This window comes from Heterocephalus glaber, unplaced genomic scaffold (genome assembly GCF_053883595.1).
Source record: "Heterocephalus glaber isolate CG9 unplaced genomic scaffold, H.glaber_assembly_v1.0 deba00001553, whole genome shotgun sequence".
Taxonomy (NCBI): Eukaryota; Metazoa; Chordata; class Mammalia; order Rodentia; family Bathyergidae; genus Heterocephalus; species Heterocephalus glaber.
Window position 1 is genome coordinate 32,976,427 of NW_028258344.1, and position 18,494 is coordinate 32,994,920.

The following is an 18,494-nucleotide window of genomic DNA, read 5'->3' on the forward strand; positions in this document are numbered from 1 at the left end:
ATTTATTGCATTATTTAATTGCAGTTGGTGGTCTATTCTGTTAATGGAATATAACATAAAGCTAATAAACACAATGTTCATATGGCTGAGGACTACAGACACACACAAAAACTGGTTATACCTAAAAATATCAGAGTTTTAATTAAAACTCAGCTAACACATGACAAATTCTTTTGCCTTTGGAATTGAATTATTTTTCTCCAAAACAGTCAAATGCTAAAAGCTTGCATTTATTATTAGACACATTACGTCTGGAAATAACAACTGTGATGGCTAATCTTGTCCACTTGATTTGCTTGAGAGCTGTGAGAAGATTAATAAAGCACACTTCTGGGTATGTCTGGATCGGTCATAAAGGCATGACTTTGGGGTCCTTGTCCCCTTCCTCTCTGCTGCTGTTACTCTTCTGTGTTTCCAGGCCACCACAAACTAAGCAACTTGTCTCCACCATGCTCTTCTGCCATGATGTTTCTTCCTTGGACCCTGCTGATCGTAGACTGACTCCTCAGAAACCATGTGCCGAGTGAACCACTTCCCCTTATAACTATAAAGTGTCAGATATTTTATTCTAGCAACAAGATACTGACCAATACATCAACTGACTGATGAAATAACTAAACTAACCTTACATTGGAAATTTTATCATTTATATTGCTCCTCAAACTTTCCCTGCCTTTATATCCCTTATACATCCGAAGTCCTGTAGTCTTCATCTCATATAATATTAATAGGATATTTACAACTAAAGTAAACAATGAAATATACTTTGTCTTTTAGAAAACAATGGAAAACTTCTACAGGAATTTTCTAAATTGTCTTCTTCACATGTTGACTCTTGCAAACATCTATTTATACAATCCTTTAAATCTCAATTATTAAGTATAATATGTAAAAAGAATCAAAACTGTAGTGCGTGTCAAAAGTGAAGCATATGAATAAACAATCATTTAAAATTTATTTAACAGTTAGTATAACAATAAAAATAGCAAAAATTAAATACTTATAGAAGAATATTGGGATTTTTGCTTTTTTTAGATGTCTAAAAATTCAATTCTAGGTCTTAACAATTATAGAAATTATGGGGTTATATTCACCAAAATACTTAAAATTTAGATAGTCATCATCAGAATGCTAACAAGAAGATTAAAACTTTAATGGAAAAGGGTCGAGGATTTAGCCCAGTGGTGCCCCGCCTGCCTCACAACTACGAGGTCATGAGTTTGATCCCCAGTAACACACACACAAAAAACTTTAATGGAAAAACGTAAACTAATCAGATTGTGTGTTTTCCTTTGGTTATTATTTTATTGTAATCAGTTACTTGTCTAAGAACTGTTGCAAATGACTGAATATGCATGAGCTTTCTGTAATGATAACAAAATACTTGACACAGGGCACTTATGAAGTGAAGTTTGTTTTGTCTCATGTTTTGGGAGGTGCAAGTCCAAGATTAGGCAGCACCATTGGCAGCACCTTCTGATGAGGGTGGGGCCCATCATGGTGGAAGCATGTATCAGATCAAGTGCTCACATCTTGCAGCAGGAAACAGGGAGAGAGGGAGAGAGGAATGGAGGAGAGGGGAGTGGAGAGAAAGAACACTGAGATCCTACAATCCAAGGGTATGTCCCCAGTGACCTAAGGACCTTCCACTAGGCTCTCCATCTTAAAGGTCCCCAGCATCTCTCAATACTGCCTCCCTGAGAACAAAGCCTTTTAATTCGGACCCTTGTGGTGACACATATCCCAACCATAGCAACAAGGGAACATGATGGTAAGACAATTGTCCTATCTTCTTTGTCTAATATTATGGCTATTTGTTTACAGATTTTTCTATTATTCATATGCTTACTATTGTATCACTTTTTTTTTTTACTAGGATATACTGCTTCTAGTCCTAGTTCACAGTGTTAACTCTGAACTTTCCTCACTCTCACAAGTGACCAATTTTTCCCTAACACTTAGCACTAACCCGTGGCAGAGCAGGGACCACGGCTATCAGAAGTGTCATGGCAGAGGTAGTAGCAGCCATCGACTTTAAGAAGAAACAAAACAAAAAACAGAGAAGCAGACCACAGGCCAGTACAACATCAACTCAAAAGCATAACCAAACTCCTCTTGACTTGAAGCACCTTAAGTCACCTCTTACATTGACCCCAATATAAACCAAGAAGTACAGGATGTCCAGCTCAGTGCTCACTTCCCTAGTCTTGTCCTAGGCTGTAAAAAAAAAAAAAAAAGAATCAGCATTGGGAGTCTCATCAGTAGTAAAAGGAAATCTTGATACATCATCTTTAAAAGATTTCACAATTGCTAGAGCTTTACTCCTAAAGCAATAAAAAATAATTTCCTACACTGAACAACTTTCTAAGATAGGTGAATCAAGAAAAGAAAAACATAAATTGAGATAATGCTGTGATTAATTGTGATAATGCTGTGTCTAACTAGGTGGGATTAGAACTGTTTTCACAGTATAGAGGCTTAGTGTGTGGAATGAAGATCCAGATTTTGAAGGTTAGACTCTTGATTAAACCATTTCTGAGTTGTGTGATATTGGGTAAATAATTAAATCTCACTGTGCTATATATACTGAACTGTATAATTTGCCTCAGTTTCCATAGGAATTAGTTTCAGGATCCCTGGGATACCAAAATCTGTGGATGTTTACATGTTTTATATAAAATGGTGTAGTACTTCCATATAAGCTATGAAATCCTCCTATATACTTTAAATCAGTGATGGTGAACCTTTTAGAGACTGAGTGCCAAACTGCAACCTAAAACCCACTTATTTATCTCAAAGTCCAACACTACAATTAAACCTGAATACTGAGGTTCTAGTTTAGAAAAAAACAACTCTACATTAACATCTTTTGTTTAAAAAAAAAAAACACCACAGTAACACATACGACATAGGTTCACCACCACTGCTTTAAATCATCTCTATATTACTTAAAACACCTAATGCAATATAAATGTTATATAAATACCTATTATATTGTTCAGGGAATAATGAGAAGAAAAAAGCTTTGTACGTGTTCAATACAGCTGCAACCATCATATGCCTAACTACATATTTGATCCTTGATTGCTCTCAGAATGTAAATAAGCAGCCTGGTAGCTCTTGGAGTTAGTCAAGCCACATCTTATTCTATGGTTGGTTATGGTTTGTCCCCCAAAGATTCATGTATTATAAGGTTGGTTCCCAGTTAACCATATTAAAAGGCGGTAAAACCTTTAAGAGTTAGGGCTTAGCAGGAGGTAATCAAATGATGGGAACATCACTCTCAGAAATTATTAATGTCCATCTCACAGGAGACCCATACTTAAAACTGGATTAATTACCTGAGAGCAGGTTGTTGTAAATTAAGTCTACCCTATATCTTTGACCTCTGAAGCATGGACCACTTGGCGTACTTACAAATGCTCTATGTGAGGTCCTCCGCTATGTTACAACAAACCAACAGAACTAAGACATCCTCCCACTGCCCTTATGTTGTAGTCCACTCACCTTTCAACAACTGTTTTTATATTCCTCTTCTATTACTTGCATATGACTTAAGAATTGGGTCCTACTCTGCTTTATTTATGTCCGATGGTTGATATACAAAAAAGATGTATAATTAAAAATAAAATGTTTTATTATTTTAAAATTTCCTTGATATTGTTATGAGGTTTACATGTAATAATATCTACAATGCTTCAGGAGTGCCTGACAAGTACTCTGTAAGTATTATTACATGCCCTCTTCCTCAAACCTACTAATTAGAATTATGTCAACCATATACTCTGTAGCATTATTTATAAATGCTTTCACTACACTAACATAATATGTAAGGGACAGCAATCTCAAGATGTGATACCATTGGTCTAATTTCCAAATTATCCCAGATCCCATTAAAGGTTCATCTGAGGGGGGATCTTTAGAGAGAATCTCATCTCTGCAATCTCTAGGACTGGGTGTGGGACATTTGAGGTATCTGGAAGTGGCTATATATTCTTGGTGCAAACCCAGTACCTGTCCTTGTAGAATGTTCCTCCAATTTCTATAGGGAGTGAAGAGGACTTGGTGAGACTTTGGGAAAAAGAGTACTGTGACTCCCCTCAGTCCCTTTCCCATGCCTTCCAGCACTTTATGCTCCCATTACCAACTACATCTCTAAATTTTCATTTAGATTATTTTATTTTCACACTAGCTATGCAGTCATCAAGCCTTGTCTTATTTACACAACTATGAGGTTGATTTTTCCAAAAATATAAAGGAAATGTGGTTCTTAAATATTTTTTAGGTTTTTTTCCAGCTGGTGTTTCTATATATACATTTTCAGAAGTTTTTAAATATACTTTCAGTAGAAAGTAAAACATTGTGTCCTCTAGTTATTTAATTCATTTCAAGATTGTTTGATTTCAGATAAAGAACTTGTTTTTTCTGGTAAGCAACCACTTACCTTATATGAACTCCCTATTAAAGCACTGCCCAGACCGATGTCTAACAGAATCTGTGAAAGTATGGCATCCATTAGAATATAGTATGGTTTGCTTTCTCCTCTTTTTTAAAAAGAACTTTTTGAGAGATTATAGCCATATTTGGAGATCAGGAACAGTGCTGAAATAGACGTTGGACCTTGAACTTTAAGCTTTCTCCAGAGAAAACTGGATTTGATACAAAAAAGAGGTCAATGTTGCACCAGCCCAAACTTGCACAGCATTTGGGATAAACACACATGCGCATGCACACACAGACACAAACACACACACACAGGCACACACACACGCACAAGTACAGAATGGAATTTTCCCAGTGTGAATATTTAAGTTCCTAAATTCTGTTTTATTTGTAAATGTTCAACAGGAAGGAATACAATTAAATATGATAAGATATAAAAATATAGAATATACTGTTAGGAAACTATTAAAATATTATTTTCAAAGGATTTTAAGTGTATATATGTGTGTAAATATCTATGTATTTCTATCAGTACATATATATTTATTATAGAAAGGAATACACAAAATGTTAACAGTAGTTATATTTAGTGGTATGATTCTCATAACTCATTTTCAACAATTACTGTCATTCCTTCACAAATTCTGGCACTATATTTACTGCACCAGTTGATATTAAGAGGAATTAGTTGAATTTACCCTTATATAGGCAATTTCTCGCTGATAACGAATTTGTATCCAGAACCTAAAAGAACTCTTATAACTCAATAATAAAAAAAAAACCTCATATTTTTTTATAAAATGGAGTACTACTCAGCCATAAAAAATGAGAAATTAGAGACATTTATAGCTAAGTGGATGCACATTGAGGTGATACTCTTAAGTGAAATAAATAGGAAACGTGTAAATACCGAATAGTTTCTCTGGTGTGAGAAACTGAAAGTGTAAATAAGGACTAAATGTATAATAGGTCATGTGAAATAGGAAGAAAAGGGGCAAAGGGGACAAAGGGGAAGGAAGTGGGAGCGCTAGGGGAAAGGATGGAAGGGAATGGGATTAATATGAGAAAATGGAAAAATAGGAACAAAATCTTTGTAAATAGGAAGGACTGGAGGGGTTGAAGGGAGGGCTGGGGAAGGGTGAAAAATAAGAACCAAGAGAGACTATGTAAAGGTGCAAATTTCCAATGATGAATGTTATTACATTGTATACCTAAAATGTACCAATGATTAGAATGAATAATCGAAAATGTAAAATAGGAAGAAAAGGTCCAAAGGGGTAGGGGTAGTGAGAGGGGCAGGGGAAAGGAAAGGAGGGAAAGGAAAAAATGATGAGAAATGGAAAAAATGGAAATAAAGTCTTTGTAAATAGGGAAGGGTGGAGGGAGTGAAGGGAGGGCTAGGAATGGGGAAAAAATAAGAACCAAGATGCATTATGTAAAGGTACAAGATCCCAATGAGAAATGTAATTGTGCTGTATACCTACAATGTACCAATAAAAGAATTTAATACACAAAAAAATCCTCATAAAATGGACAAAGGGTATGAATAAGCAGTTCACTAAAGAAGATATATGAATTTAAAATAAACAGAAAGATGCTCGATGACATTAATCACTATGAGTGATTAATGTCACGAGTTAATAAAATCACAATGAGATGCCATTACATATTATCAGATGTCTAAAATTAAAGACTGAAAACACCACATACTGGTGAGGATACAAAGCAAAGGAAACACTCATGCATACCTGGCAATATACTTTGGAAAAGAGTTGGGAAATTTCTTCAGCCCACTCATGCCTTATAGCTTAGCAATAACATTCCTTGGTATTTCCCCAAATAAAATAAAAACATGTATCACAAAGACCTGTATGCAAATGTTTAAAGAAGTTTTGTTTTTTAAGTTCTATTCATAACTTCAAAATGGAAACAACTCCAGTGTTTGCTAAATGATAAACAGATTGTGATATTTCATATTCTACTCAGTAATAAAAGGAAGGGTATTTCAGGGAAAGAAGACAACTGGCACAAAGGCTCAAGATAAGAAATAGCTTGCTAGGGGCTGGGGATTTAGCTCAGTGGTTCCACTGCCTGCCTTGCAAGCGCAAGGTCCCGAGTTCAATCCCCTGTACCAAAAAAACAAAACAAAAACAAAATAAGAGCAAGAAACAGCTTGCTGAATTGACACAATTACTGGGATTTTGGAGTCATTGGAGGTTTTATAAGACAGGCAGCAGTTAAAATAAATCACATATGTTGTATGCGATGCTGAAACTTAAGATTTAGGTTCTTAATGATTCCAACTTCTACAATTAGCTGCATTAGACAAACAGACAGACACTGAAATTAATAGAGAATACTTGTTCAGTAATGCATGAGTTGATGTATTGTCAAAGAATCCAAACCTGTACTGGTATACCTGGGAGTGCAAAGCAGGGAAGTGAACAGTGGTATCTATTATAATTTTCCAGCGGGTGTGATTTAAATACACTGGACAGAACAGACCCACAAATATGCTTCCAAGAAGTTTCTGTGTGTTTGCATGAGGTGTACAGTTTCTCTTTCAATGTTCAAATGAACACTATTACAAAGAAGTGGTGACTCTGCTGATATTATCAAAATATGATAGTTTTCCAAGTAATCAAAGGACTATTAAAAACATAAAAAGGACTACTGAGAATAAAAGAACATAATATTTTCTTCTGTCAAGGGAAATAAAGTCTTAACTCTATTTTACGTCATGTTTTGGCTCTAAAGTAATCTTCATAAAACATAGCCAAGAAATGTAATACATAAATGAAAAAGAGAGTTTATAGACCATCTTCAATTTAAAAAGTAAAAAGATTTATTGAACAAAGGCTTGGGGATGGGCTGTTCATCAGAAGGACCCAGATGGAAATATACAGTAAGAAGAAGCTGGATCATTGTCACCAGGGAAAAGTTGGGACCAATAAAGCAGAGGAGGTATGGGAGGCAGTCAGCTGAACTGTTCCCAGAAAGCCAACTTAGAAAAATGAAGGCTTACTGCCAACTACTGCCTTTCGCCAAGTGTTCCTTGGCAGTCCTAAGTGCTCTGCCTGGGCCTGTAGCACCTAAATGAAGTAACCAAAGACCATGTTGGAAAAAAAGGATCTATTTAAAGAAATCAACAGCAAGTAGTAGACAATGAATCCTCTTCAATAGGCTTTAACTCTTTCTCTAAAAGCATATAACCCACTTGGACTCATTTAATTTATGGTTGTGCCATGTATGTCTAAACTCAGCACATGTGGATTCTGCCAGATTTGTTCAGTTTAAATCACCTTGCGCCCCAATTCTGGTAACTAGGCCTCTAGTACAGGGCAAAACTCTAGTGCTCACTTTGACTTAATTCAGATTTTAAAATAGTCATACTTTTTTGTTCCATGTGTCAGTGTTATTTCCAGTTAGTTTTCCTGGTACTTTGGCCCATTTGGAATTTTCTTAGCTTTTGCTACTCCTGCTCTCATAGAATGAAATCTTTACTTTGATCAGTAATTATATGTTAATTCTCTTCCAAAAGTAGTTTTATTGGCAGTAATAAGATCCCAAAAAATAATACGGTGCTATTAGTAGTGAATTCAGTAGTGAAGAGAGAAAAAAAAGATTTCACTGTACCCTAGGAATGATTACTATTAAGAAAACAGACAATATAAGATTCAGCCAGCAATTTAAAGGTGAAAATTTAAGAAAAATTATTTACTTGCCATCTTTCTATCCATGATACAAGTAAATTAATTATGATAAAATAATAAATACGAGAACTTATAAGAAGTAATAAAACAACGAAAGATTATAAAGACTTACATATTAATGAAATCCATAAATTTTAGGTTAACACATCAATAGAAGCTAATATTAGAAGGATCCCCTTCCTCCCAATATAAACACATGGGTCAAACATAATATCGGAAGATTAAAATATACTGTCAAGCTAGCAATTGACAGAAAAATCTCTGGACTTCCAAAAATTAAGAAGAAACAAGTAATATGGGGCCACAGTGATTAGTAAGCTGGAACCAAAATCAAAATAGCTGACACTGTTGGGCGACAATGTATGTGCTAGTTTAACACGTATAGGACTGTTTTATACCTGCTGCTCCAAAGCAATGAATAATAATGTGCTTTTTTTCAATTTCTGAAGTACTTTGAAATTACAAGGTCGTCTTGGCTAATGGACATGTTTTACTCAGGACCTAGAGCTTGCGAGGCAGGCGCGGTGCCACTAAGATAAATCCCGGCCCAGCTAATGGACATTTTAAAACTAGATATTATACTCAATTCAATAGTGGTACATCAAGATACTGATAAACATGCATGAAAAGTGCCCTGGCCAAAAGACCTAACTATAATTTTTCTGAGCACAAGCAGGAGTCATGGGGGAAGACTATTCCATGAAATGGAAAAACCTTGGCGACTGACCTTGTCTAGGAAACTGCAAGGACGTTTATTCTCTGTGTAGGCTCTCTAGTGGAAAAAGCATCACCCACCGGAAGCCAGCACCTCAGACTGTGGGTAGCTGTGGAGTCCAAATTCATTCTGTCTCCTGGGCTCAAATTATCCTAAACTAAGATGTTTACATTATAACTGGTCCAGATATGTATGGCAAAATTCATCCAATTTAGGCAGAGGCAAATGGAAAACTGCCCTATAGTTAAGATTCAATATCCTATGTATATAGCACACATCTCCTGCTGGAGATGAATTTACAGTTGTACATTATAATTTATTTGAGGAAATGAATCACTGTGAGAAAGTATCAGCAGACACAAATATGAGAACTTGTGCATGAAAAACTAGAGCAATGATAGCCTAGTTATAAAGATATTTTGAAATAAATATTTATAAAGATGGAAGGGGTATGAATCATCATAAAAGAACAAGGCAGTATTTTTAAATAAGAGCAGGCTCTTATAAAAGAGCCAAACAGAGTCTTTTTGCAAATAAAATATATTCTCATAAAAAAACAGTAAAGAATTCAAATTTCTTCTCTTTTATTAGTTCATCTAAAGCTCTGGCATCCTGTGTTATTTAACTCTGAAATTAACTCTTGCAAATACAGAATTATTAAACAGGAAAGAAGATTAATTTTTCCCCTTGAAATTACACATGGACTCCTAGATGATTTTCATGCTTTTTTGAAAATTTACTTCAAACTCCAATTTCGAGATCTGGATGCCCCCACTAAATCTGTAACATGCTTATCATGCGTGTTCATTAATTTCTATGATGGTGCATAAGTTAATATAAAATATATACAAATTAACATATTTCTTGGAAATTCTACAAAAAGATATCCATATCAGATATTCTAGTTATAACAATAAACCGGTAATTAATCAGTGAAATAATTATTTTAACTATGTCATAATCAGAACATATTCTAAAACAAAATTTAAGAAATAACTACTTATATTTATGATTAAAAAGAATATGTATTAGGCTGGGGATTTAGCTCAGTGGCGCTGTGCCTGCCTTGTAAGCACAAAGTCCTGAGTTTGATCCCTGGAACTGGAAAAACAAAATTTAAAAATAGAATATGTACAAGATTCATATGGGCCAGGGATTTAGTTCAGTGGTTCTGCCACCTGCCCCACAAGCACAAGGACCCAAGTTCGATCCCCAGTACCAAAAAAAAAAATTCATAAAAATCAGCTTCTATATGGGGAACAAGTATAGAGTTATTCTAATAATACTAAATATCTGCCAATATCAGTATTACCTAAGTGCAAGTTACCTATAAAGTAGTTTTACAATTTAAAATGCCTTAAAATGTCAAGGAAACAACTCTTCTTGTACTATGGAAATGTATTAACAATAAATTATATAATGGTGGAAATTCAAGTTTCCTACCAGATAATCTGATCTTTTGTGTATTTGACACTCAAGTTTTTTTTTTTTATTCTATGGAAATAAGTACAAAACAACAGTGGATATTTAATAAGGCTTCAAAAAGTTTAGTGTTACTTATTAAGTACTTCTTGTGACTCAGATCCAAGCCCATAAGCAATTTAATAATGGTTATAAATACTACTATATGCATAAAAGAACTGCTATGTCATAAAATCCTTTTATTGACTGGAGAGATTAGTCCTTGAAAACTAAAAGAGAATAAACTTAAAGCAAAATAACAAAATATACTTAAAATGGAAAAATAATCAGTGCCTTCATAAAAAGTTGTTTGTTTTTTTATATTGGGGACTGAACTTGGGGCCTTGTGCTTGCGAGGCAGGTGGCGGCACCACTGAGCTAAATCCCCTGCCCTAAAAAGATGTTTTTTGCTAAAATAAATTTAAAATTCTGAAGGCTCAGGTGGGAGATGAGTCCTTTTCCAAAAATATTTTGCTATGCATCTTAACATTTTTCTTCACTTAATAGCTAAATAAGCATTGAAAAGGATGATTAGTTAGAAAAGATATCTAAAATTGTTTTTACTATAGATAAAATGGATTAAGGTAAAGTATTTTGCAATATGGTGATCATATAGGTTTACATAGCATGAACAAAGTAGCAATATTTAAATCAAATAAACTGATTTATTAAAAAAGCTAAAATCATTTTTTTCTCTAGTCAGACTTGCAGAAAGTCAAATTGCTATCTCTAGTGACAATCCAGGAAGCTAAACATAATAACTTCTATAATGATCAGTCCCAAATGGTAAGGACTTGATTAGGAACTGACAGCTCCCTTGATTTCTGTCCCCAGTTCCAATTTAGAGTCAACTGGAGAAATCCAGTAACCAGTCACATAAACAGGTGTTTAAGCTTCCCCATGCCAACAGCCTCCAACCAGGGTTCACCTGAAGCTTTCCTCTCTTCTGTATGCCTTGAGTCTCTACCAGATTGCGAGTGATAACCTTGCAATCTCAAGGTCAGAAAAAATAGCCTTTGCTTTTCTCATCTATTCGAATGTCCTTATTCATTTCCACAAACTCATCAATGTATCAGAAAATATTGCTAAGAATAGCATTTCATAAAAAGCTGATAGCTAACAGTTACTACATCCTTATTCTGAACTATGAACTGTTTTAAATGTTTTACATGGATTATCTAATTTAATTTTACAATAAATACAATGATACTGAAATTGATAACAACAGTATGTTTGCTTTACAAATGAAGGATCTGAGACTAAGATGTTAAAGTGAATAACCTGTTGATACTCAAGTGATAAGTAGTAAAGCAAGGATTAAAATAAACACAATCTGATACCAAAGAGGTAACTCAACCACTACACCAAATTCAATCTGAGATATGTAGACTTCTGTATGTTTTAGCTGCTCTCATAAGAAAATAGTAAACACAAAATAACAGTTTACTTCAAACTCAAAACTGATAACAAAATACTGTATAAAAGAAGAAAACTTCAAATTAATTTATTCCTATCTCATTCTTTTATAGATTATATAAGTGAGGCTCAGAGGAGGGAAATAACTTGCTCAGTATTACACACTGAGTTAACAGACAAGGGAGGGTTGAAAGCCCAGATCTGACTCCCAGCCCAGATACCCAGCAGGCTTCACTAGGAGACAAAACATTTGCTGGGGAAGATTTATAATGCTGCAAAGACTTTATGTAACAGTGAAATGCTAGCACATTGTAAACACATATTACCTAATATGGCTAACCACATATCTTTTATAGAGATAATGAGCTAAATGTAATTTAGGAGGCCACTTAAGCTCAACAAATATTTATTGAGTGCTCACTGGTGTTAGACACCATTTCAGACACTTGAATTTTATTAGTGAGTAAAATGAAAAAACTCTCTTACTGGTTTATATTCCAGTGGGAGGAAGCAAACATTAACACAATAGATATTTGCAGACAAATCGTATGTTTGAAAGTGGTAAGTACTATAATAAAATTGGGGAGAGTCAGTGATTTCTGGAGAGGTATTTTGAAACACAAAGGGCAGGTTGCATTGTAAATGCAATGCTGGGATAAGCCTCATTGAGATGTGGGAGTTAACCATGTGTATATGGTGGAGGAACAGGCAACACAAAATCCTAGGGGATAGACTAAGAATAACATTAGAGTTATAAATTGAGGGGGTGTTTAACCATTGAATTAACTTAATGAAATAAAAGTTATATATTCTCTATTTACACCATAAATATGCCATAACTTAAGAGGCCACATGCTCAAGATTAGTGTTGTTTTTTCTGAGATTTTTAACTATACAAGTTTTAACTATACAAGTATCAGAATGAAAATGTTTCACACACTGGTTTGACACTATCAATTAAGCAGAAATTATATGTCATATATAGTGCCACATATTTATGCCAAAATTAGACTCCATATTTACCATATTATTACAGTGATGGCAAATCTTTTAGAGCTTTCAATAGTAGCTGGGCACTGGTATTTTTCAAAAGATCCCTGGGTGATTTTGATATGCAGCTTGGTTGAGAACTGGTACTCTGATATAGGTGAAAAAGGGATTTTATTTTTTTTCTCATTCCTGCTCCTGAGTAATCTGTTCAATGTGCTTCTCATTCCTGGTGTACCACTGTCATTATCTGGAACTCAGAAACCACAGACCCTCTGCAGAAGTCTTGGGACTGCTCCTATCCACCTCATTAGAAGGGAAAAGTTAGGCCACATTTCTCTTTTATTGCTTCATTTATGTTGTTCCCATAACATCAATAAACACATTCACAACATGTGAATGCCAGAAGCCCGAAAAGTTTGTTAGAGAATGAGAATATAAAAGGAATAATGAGACAAGGGTAGCAACATAGTTGGCATCAAATTTGCTGAATGCCAAGTTTGCAAAACAAACACTATGCATTTTGAAGTTTTACCATTACCATGACAGAAAATATCCTATTACCTCAAATCTTCAGTAAAATCCATTTCATTTTTGTGTGCCTCTCATAGATATTTGTTACATGAATGAACTCAAGTGGGCCGAATGCAAAAAGCAACGGGTCCCCAACGCATCTTTTCAAAACCCTTTCAATTTTCTTTTTAGAAACAATCACTTCTCATTGTTTTTAGTTCTCTTCTGTCTGTATATAATATGCTTATAATGCTAATTCTTGGTATATCTGTGTTAGATGTTGCATACCTCTCTGTCATGAAAGATAAGGATTTAACTACATTAAACCACTCAAGTGTTTACTTGGAACACTAATAAATTATGTTACTATTGTTAGTTTTCTCATTAATTACATCTGTGACCTTAAATACTATATTTAAAGGCAGATTTCTCAGTTCAACTCTAAGCAGTCAGACAAGAATTTTAAATACCATATCCTTCTCTCCATCTTGGTTGTTCTCTTTTACATTATAGTGCTAAACATTTACAACCTGTACTATAACCATAGTTGTGATTCTTAGTTTGTCTAGAGGTGGATTCTTACTGTCTACAGGTGAACTGTAAACTTGAAAATCAGTAACTTTTTCCCCTACAGGCAGTTCTTTCTTCTAGCCCTGCAGCCTTTCAATCTGGATAGGCCAGGCCCCCTGCTATAAAACCATCACCCGAATCTTGCCATCATTGCTTTTTCTGAATTAGTTCTACTGCTTCATAGATCTAACCTGCTCCAGTTTCTTCGACAATTCCCTTAGTTTGATTCTTAAATAACATCTTAAGATAATAATATTCAGGAGGTAAAGCTTTCTAGGTTTATATTTTCCTTTTTTATTCTGCCTCCATGTTGTTGATATGCTTGAGTTGGGAGAGAACTCCAGGTTTAAAGCAATATACCTTTGGAAGTTTTAAACTCTTAATACTCAGTCCTGTTCATGAGAAATCTGTTGCCAACCTGACTCATTCTTTTATATAGGACCTGAATGTGTGCTTGGGAAACTTTTAGAATCATCTCTTCATTCTTGCTATCCGTATATTTCATAATATATATATACATGTGCATGTCTTCCTTTTTCCTGCTCAGCACTCAGTACACCTGTAGACCCATATCTCCCTAAATTGTCTACAAGTCAACAAACTGTTTTCTTGCTAAATAGGATTCATCCAACTATCATCTTTCTGTTTCTGGGACTTTTATTCTAACAGTAAAAACCTAGATTACTTCTTATGGCATCTTTTGTCCTATGTTGTTTTTCTCTACTTCCCTCTTATCTCTAATCTTGCTGTAATGCAACAGTGCCTACAAATTGACCTTATAGGCAGTAAGACAGAAAAATCTCTCATAACTAATGTTCATCTCTTCTACTTAGTTCAAGGCTTACCCTATGTTAGTCCTCCTGGATTTCTGAGTGTTATGTGATTGCTTGGATTCACTCCTACCACAAAGCAAGATGTTTTTAGTGTTTGGTATTGTCTTAGTTACTTTGTCACTGAAACACAATACATAACACTCATAACTTAAAGGAGGAAAGGTGTATTTTGGCAGTTTGTAGAGTCAGCTGGCTCCAAAGCAGAGCAGTCAGGAAGTAGAGATTGAGAGGAAAGAGGATAGATGCTTCCAGGCCACATCCCCTGTGACCCACCTCCTCTGACCATGCTTCACCTCCCAAATCACATTTAGCTATAAACTCATCAGCAGACTCATCCACTGATCGGTGTCACGCTCCCATGATCCAATTGCCTCCCAAAAGCTCCACCTATGAGCTCATGAGGCTTTGGAGAGAGAGCATCTAGATATAAACCATGACAAGTATACAGCAGTGAACAGAGAAGTTCCTTACTTTGTAGTAAACGGAAGCAAAATTTTATAAAATTAAAATAGTGCATGTCAGGCAGAGTTCTGGAGTCGGCAGCTGCAGTTGCAGCTTTCTGACTTGGAAGGGGACTTCTTGTTCACAGATGGGCAGCAGCTCCCTTCTGAGTTGCAATACAACTTTAGAAATTTTTCTGAGTCCTTCCTTTACTATGTTTCTTCAGCCCTCCTATGATTCTGCAGAACACATAATATCCCAAAGAAATTATTCTTTAGATTAGCTAAAGTAAATTCTATGAATTGTTCTCTGCAACTGAATCTGCTACAATATTCACCAAAATAAATTATAATTTTTTTTAGTGGAAAGCCCTCTTGGTAGTTTTCTTTGTCCCCTAAGATCAAACTACAGCAGCAAACCTCATTTTAAGAGCCCAACATTGCTACCATCCCCAATTTTGTACACACACAGGGAAGCATTTCTATTTTTCATCTAGGTAGAGAACTGATACAATGAGAATTTCAAGCTCACAGCTAACCAGAGGTATTATACTGTAATCAGCAAGTATCAATGGACTTGTGGGAAATGACCCTGAAAGATATCTGAGCTTCCCAAAGTTTCAAGCTAACAAAGATGTAACTTTCTCTAGAATGATTTCTAGAAGCCTCATGTTATACTACCAAATTACTGGCTTTTATGACATGGCCCATTGACAGATTTGTGTAGAGTTTATGCAACACAACAGTTTATTCTGAGTGGCTGACATTAAAATTATGTTTGCCAGGTGTGGTGGCACAAACCTGTAATCCCAGCACCCTGGGAGGCTGAGATAGGAGGATCGCAAGTTCCAGGCCAGCCTGAGCATTTACCAACTTAGTGAGATCCTGTCTCAAAATACAAAAAGAATTTTTTTAAAAAGGCTGTAGATGTAGTTTGAAGGCCTTGGGTTCGATACCCAGTATCACACATACCGTACATACTCACATGCACTCATAATTTGTTTGCTTCTAGAAAATGCAAAAATATAGTATCTTAGCTTGGGTTACCATAACAAACTACCATAGACTAGTTAACTTAAACAATATAAATTTGCTTTCTCAGTTCTGAAGGCTGGAAGTCTAAGATTAGAGTGCCAGCTGATTTGGGTCCCAGTGAGGACTCTATTCCCAGCTTGCCCCATTCTTATCCTGTGCCCTCCACTGGTGAGAGTGAGCTCTGGTTTCTCTTCCTCTTCTTAGAAGGCACCAATCATAACTGATTAGGGCCCCAACTTCACAGCCTCATTTTGTTACTGTATGGTGGATCCGACAGGCAGGTTCCAGGTTCCTGTGTATGGCAAGAAATGAATTGCAAAGCGTACACTCAGGGGTGAAGAAAAAGCAGCAACTTTTATTGAAGGCCAGAAACAAATGAATGACAGAAAAGGAACAATGCAGGTCATGGAGACAATGAGGATCCTGGGCTCAAGAGTAGGAGGGGAAAAAAGAGCTTGCACATGCTTTGGTTTGGGCTTATATGGAATGCTGCTAAGGCAACAATGGAGCTCAAGTGGGCAGAGGAGAGTGAATTCCTCAATCCCTAATATCCTTCCTGTCTGTACTAATTTCACTTAATTACTTTCTTATGGGCTGTATCTCCAAATACAGTCACATTGGAGGTTAAGGCTTCAACATACAAATCTAGGGGAACACAATTTAGTTCATAGCACATATTTTCTAGATTTTGCTCTTAGGAAACAAAAACATATTTTACAATATTGGTGATAATAACAAAAATAACATTTATTTGTCAACTAGCTTGAGCCAGGCATGGTGATGTTTTTAAACATTTTCTTACCTCATCCTCACAACCAATGAGGTAAGGTCTATTATCCTCATGTTACAGACCAGGAAGCAATGGTCAGAGATACTAAGTAATGTGTCCAGGTCACATAGCTGGCATAGTGAAGATTCCAGGACAGCCATCCTGTTAGCCCCCACATTACAATTTAATATATAAAATGCTGGCACATTATAGAATATTAAGAAGGGTGTTAGGTAAGAATTCTACAACCAGGTGACACTGCAGACTCAGATGGTACCATTAATGGTGCTATAAGCACCATCCTAAATATATACTGTATCGTGCACACTTCGTGAAAGGAGGACTGAGTTCCTGAAGTGTAAGGGAGAAGAGAGCTTGGGATTATTACACACCAATTTACACTCGCACTGTTTCCTTATCATCTCAGTGACCTTGGCTTTTTAAATTTAAATAAGACTTTACCTACTAATTCAAAATAAAAATATGAGAATTCTGGTATGTCCCATTTACCATTAGAAATATCCTGTACAGTTATCTTGACCTAGTTTAATCAAATGCCTTTATCAAATGTAAATTATGATAGCACGTTCACAAGGTTAAATACAAACCACATGAACCCCAAAATGTGACTCCACCCACTTTATTATCTGTTCTGAAAATACTGCAAGAAAACTCAAAATGAAAACAAAGCTGTAAAGAAAAAATGTATAACAGAACACTTGTAAACATTCTTATAGTGTCAGTTATTAAATTCTTCCCCGTATTAGGTTGGCATATCTGACCTTTAAAATGATTGTACGAATACTAAGGGAAAAGTTACTCCCTGATTCACTCTCAGAACCTACATTAAAATAAAATAAACTTGTCAGGCTGTCTGTAGTTCAAGAGGAGTGTGATAGTTAATTGTGGTGTCCACTTGAATAAGAAATGCCTAGAGGATTAGTTTAGCACAGTTCTCCCCACAGATGAGGGACTTACCGAAGAGGGAAGACCTACTCTGGGTGTGGGTGGCACAGTCCAATAGGCTTGTGGTCTGGATGGAATAAAAAGGGAAGCAAGAAGTCTGGCTTCTGCATCTTTGGAGAAGCACCAGTCTTCCTGTTGCCTTTGGATGTACCTCTCCAGCCTTCCCACGCAGACTTCCTCCTGACTCGACTCTGAAGGGACTCTACAGTGAGTTACAGACTTGACTTCTGACTGGATTCTGCAGCTCTTCAGCGCTCAGACAACCCTTTGCACTCTTCCACACCTGACTCTGCAAGCTGCCACTGTGAGCCTACCTTGTAAATTCTTTAAATATCATCTATATCTCTATGTTCTCTAGTAACCCTAAGCAGAAAAACAGATTTTTAAAAACCTGGTGAATATACAGTACTCTTAGATTGGATAATCCTAGAGTTCTCTGCAAGTGCCCCAGAATTTAAAATACCTGCAAATGCCAAGTGTATTCAACAACACTCAGCAAACACACCTCCGGAGCTGTTGTTTTTAAAACTATATTTAAAAGCTGGGCGCGGTGGTGTGCTTCTATAATCCCAGCACTCTGGGAGGCTGAGGCAGGCAAGTTCCAGACCAGCCTGCCTGGGCAATTTAGGGAGA

At 35.8% G+C, this 18,494-nt stretch overlaps 1 protein-coding gene across 1 annotated transcript in view; it reads right to left on the reverse strand.

Moving 5' to 3' along the window:
• LOC101708968 (uncharacterized) overlaps positions 1-18,494 on the reverse strand; it is a 102,974-nt gene that overhangs the window by 83,334 nt on the left and 1,146 nt on the right. The gene's annotated exons all lie outside the window — the stretch shown is intronic.